Source organism: Marmota marmota, unplaced genomic scaffold (assembly GCF_001458135.2).
Source record: "Marmota marmota marmota unplaced genomic scaffold, marMar, whole genome shotgun sequence".
NCBI classification, from domain to species: domain Eukaryota; kingdom Metazoa; phylum Chordata; class Mammalia; order Rodentia; family Sciuridae; genus Marmota; species Marmota marmota.
In genome coordinates, this window is record NW_026000026.1 from 25,763,884 (window position 1) to 25,768,582 (window position 4,699).

Here is a 4,699-nt window from a genome sequence, read left to right on the forward strand (position 1 = left end):
AGTTGGACACAATACCTTTATTTTACTTATCTTTATGTGGTGCTGAGGATTGAACCCAGGGCCTCACATGTGCTAGGCGATCACTCTACTGCTGAGCCACAGCCCCAGCCCATCCCCCAAGTCATTTTTATTTTTTATCTTGAGATATAGTGTTACTAAATTACCCAGGCTAACCTGGAACTTGAGATCCTCCTGCTTTAGCATCCCATATAGCTGGGATTACAAGTGAACACACTGCACGCAGCATATTATTATTTTGTAGTACTTGGGATCAAACCCCGGGCCTCCCGCATACTCACAAGCCTTTGCCACTGATCTACATTCCCAGCCTTCCCTCAGCTACTGAGGAAAGGAAACATTCCAGCAGAAGTCACAGCCAGTGCAAAGGTCCTAAGGCAGAGGTGTGCTTGCCTGGGGTGTGGAAGAAGTCAGTGTGACTGTAGCTGAATGAGCAAGGTCAGGGAAATATCAGGGGTGGGTGGGGCAGGGCAGGGATGGATTATGTGAGCCCATGTAGGCGACAGTGAGAATTTGGTCCTTTACTCTGAGTGAGATAGGAGTCATAGGGGTTGTGTTTGGTACCAAATTGAATCCAGGGGCACTTTACCACTGAGCCACATTCCTAGCACCCCCCGCCCCCACCCTTTTTTCTAAAATTTTGAGACAGGGTCTTGCTAAGTTGCTTAGGGCCTCACTAATTTCAGAGGCTGTTCTTGAATTTGTGATCCTCTTGCCTCAGCCTCCCAAGTTGCTGGGATGACAGGGGTGTGCTACGGCAGGCTTCTTCTTCTTCGTTTTTTGCAGTACTCGGGATTGAACCCAGGGCCTTTCACAGGCTAGACAAGCCCTCCAGTACTTAGCTACATCCCTTGCTCATCTTTTTTTTTTTTTTAATTTTTTTTATAGTTGTAGATGGACAGAATGCCCTTATTTGTTAATTTCCATGTGGTGCTGAGGATCGAACCAGTACCTCATGCATGCTAGGCAAGCACTTTGCCACTGAGCTACAGCCCCAGCCCTCCCTTGCCCATCTTTTTATTTTTTTAGTTGTCAGTGAACCTTTGTTTTATTTATTTTTATATGGTGCTGAGAATCGAACCCAGTGCCTCACACATTCTAGGCAAGTGCTCTACCACTGAGCTACAACCCCAGCCCTCCCTTGCCCATCTTTACATTTTCATTTTATTTGAAGACAGGGTCTCCTTAAGTTGCCAAGGCTGGCCTGGAACTTGCTGTCCTTCTGCCACAGCCTCTCCAGTAACTGCAGTTACACGCGTGGGCCACTAGAGCAGATCAGTTTCTTAAAGCTCCTGGGTGGAGTTCAAAGTTGGGGGAATTGATGGTGTTTTTTTTTTGGAAAAGAATTCGCAGTTTCTAACACATTGCCAAAGGGTCTGGGAGGGATATCCGAAGCATTCACAGCAGCTGTGTTCGTAAGAGCAACCGATTAGAAACAAACTAAATGTGCACCACAAGGAAAAAGGCTAAATAAACTATGAAATTCCTTGCGGCCCTGGGAAATCCAGAGACAGCACTTTCACTTTCAGGCATTTATCCTAAGAATAGACTCAAACGTGAGAAGTGATTTATGTACAGGAAAAGCGGCCAATTGGAAAAAAAAAAAAAAAAAAAAAAAAACCCTGTGTGTCCACCCACCAGAGCATTGGTTGAATAAAGGTCGTTCCTCATAGGAGGGCCTACTGCGCAGCTGCAAGAGGGAATGAGAAATCGCTGGGTGTGTGGCCAGAAGTCACAGTCCTGGCTGCCAGGGAGGCTGAGGTGGGAAGATCCACCACCTGAGAGTTTGAGGCCAGACCAGCCTGAATGATATCAGGAAATCCATCTCAAAAAAAAAAAAAAAAAGGAGGAAAGAAAGAAAAAATGCGGTAGGAGATGAGGAAGGTCACTGTTATCCGAGGGACATAAGTGAAAGCAAAGGAAGTTGCAGGGCAGGGTGTCTAGAAAGCCACAACTTAGGTTTAAGGAAGAAAAAATGCCAGGCTCCGTGATCCAAGCCAGTCAATGGGATCCATGCAATCCCAGCTACTCGCCTGGGAAATTTAGCGAGATAATGGTGGTAGAGGGCCCCTGGGTTCAATCCCTAGGAACAGAACAAACATATAAACCAACCCCTTATTATGTTTTAACTTTAATTTTCAATTTGTTCTTTCTAGATGCAAACCCCTTATTATTATTACTTTCAATTTTTGTTTTTGCAGGGCTGGGGAGGGAACCCCAGGCCTCCTGGATGCCAGGCTCTACCACCGCCCTACCTCGCCAGCCCGGGAATTCCTATGGACCCCACTCTGCATTTGTCTGGCAGTTCGCAGTTCCCTGCCCTCAGTCACCACCACGCAGGCGCACGTCCACACCACACACCCGGCCGGTCACCCTGTAACTCTGGTACCGTTGCCTATAGTTTGCAGATGAGGAAACTGATAGAGCTGAACTCTCAGGCGACAACTGCTCCCAGGCCCAGGGTGCAGGACAGGGGGCTGAGAGGAAGGGGCTCCTCTCCTCCAGCCCTCCCTCCTTCCCTGGGAAAATCCAACAGGTGGTGGGGCCGCAGGCACTGGGCCATTGTGCAGGCCGCAGGGTCAGGAGGGCCCAGTGTGTGTCTGGGAGAAGATGGATGCTTTCATTACCATGTGAATCCTGGGAAAGCGCGCTGGGCTGGAGGTGGGTGGGCGTGGGCGGGCAGGGGACCACACAGCGGCTAGAGGGGTCCGGAGGAATCCTGAGGGCCCTTTAAAAAACCCCAGATAATGGGATTTCCCCTCCTGTTTAATTTCTTATTTTAGGTCATTTCCATCCGGTGGGGCTTAAAACAGACGCAGACTGAAATCAAAAAATTTTTGAAGGAAAAAAAAAAAAAAACCCTTTTGTTTTTTTCTCAGTTGCAACTTTCCCACCGATGGATGGAGCTGTGCTCTGGGGCCTGCACAGAAGCCCTGAGCCTTTCCCAGCGTTGGCAGAAAGCAGCATCTCTGTGGGACACTCCCACCTTGTTCTTCCCGACTAGCTCTTCCTTCTCTATAATATGTCCTAGATAAATCCAGAATGATTAGTTGCTAAACAAATTTGCAGAAGCTGGTTTTAGGCTTAAAAACCAAAGGTGTCATCAATTTAGCCAGAGCAGAAAAGATTCTGGTATTTGGAAAGGAGGCAGGAAGAGAGAGAATTAGTCAGGATAACAACCAGTGACTGTATCCCCATCTTACAGATGATGAAACTGAGGCTTGGAGTCAACTGACTGAAGCCACACAGGGAGAGAAGGAAGTCAGAATTCCAGGACCTGATTCTTGGACTCCAGAGTCTGTGCTCTTTCTGGAATTCTTCCATGAGGCCAAAAGAGAGGAAGGTTCAAGGAGAAAGAAGGAGACACCAAGGCTAGGAGCAGGAGCCACCCAGGCAGAGGGGAGCAGAGACCAAAAAAATCTGACTCACACTTGAGCAGAAAGGTCAGAGTGCACAAATTCACAAACATGAACAAGCAAAGCTGCTCAAACCCTTTATAAACCCCAATACTCCCCCAGTTAGACATGGTCTCTCTTCCTCACATACACACCAATGCAGCCATTTGCTCACAGACATTCTCACAAATATGCACTCCTAAACACACTACTACACTTAAACGATAGGAGTCCTTAGTTTGGACTGAGCTTCTGCACCAGGCCTAAAGCGCCAAACCAAAGTGGAGTCACTCATGCTGAAGGTCCACATCATCAAGTCCAAACTAAGCTGTTGATCTGACTTTCCAAGTAAAAGATAAATCCCCAAACAGGTCAGTCATACTGGCTTGATAAGGAAGACCCCCCTCCTTTTTTTTGTTACTGGGGGTTGAACTAAGGGGTGCTCTACCACTGAGCTTTTTATTTTTTGAGACAGGTCTCTCTGAGTTGCTGAGGCTGGTGTCAGATTTGCAGTCCTCCTGCCTCAGCCTCTGCAGTACTTGGGATCACAGGTGTGCACTGCTGTGCTTGGCAAGAAAGGCCCCTTTGGGGGCTGGGTTGTGGCTCACTGGTGGCGCACTTGCCTAGCATGTGTGAGGCACTGCGTTTAGTCCTCAGCACCACCGAAAAATAAATACACAAAATAAAGGCATTGTGTCTATCTACAACTAAAAAAAATTGTTTTTAATTGTGAAAAAAGAAAGTCCCCTGGCTGTAACCTTACCATAAATAATTTCGAAACGCTCAGTCCAGCGTGTGTTATTCTGCTTCCTTCAGCCCTTCTCTGTGGATGAAGCCAGGCTCCTGTGCTTAGTTCATGGGAACACTCACTGAATTACAGAATGATGTGCAGCCCAATTCTAGAGTCACAAATAAAAGTCAGCAAAGGGCTGGTGTAGCTGAGCATTTTGCCAGAGGCTCTGGGTTCCATTCCCAGTACCTGGCTTGTGAGTGTGGGGTGGGGAGGAGGGGGAGTCAGTTAAGACCTTTATGCCCAGGCAGTGGCCCACGCCTGTAATCCCAGGGGCTTGGGAGGCTGAGGCAGGAGGATCACAAGTTTCAGGCCATCCTCAGCAACTTAAAGAGGCCCTAAACAATTTAGTGAGACCCTGTCCTAAAAATCAACAATAAAAAGGACTGGAGATGTAGCTCGGTGGTAAAGGGTCTTTGGGTTCAAGCTCCAATATTTTAAAAACAAAAACAAACTTTAAATTTTTTGTAACCAAGTAGAAACACATCTACAACAC

The 4,699-nt window shown here is 47.4% G+C and overlaps 1 long non-coding RNA gene across 1 annotated transcript; it reads left to right on the forward strand.

Moving 5' to 3' along the window:
* The first annotated feature begins 445 nt into the window (after positions 1–445).
* On the forward strand, positions 446–4,452 carry LOC125619172. The gene is made up of 3 exons (XR_007350682.1): positions 446–456; positions 2,220–2,403; positions 2,898–4,452. It is a non-coding gene; the product is annotated as an uncharacterized LOC125619172 (long non-coding RNA).
* Positions 4,453–4,699: the final 247 nt, after the last annotated feature.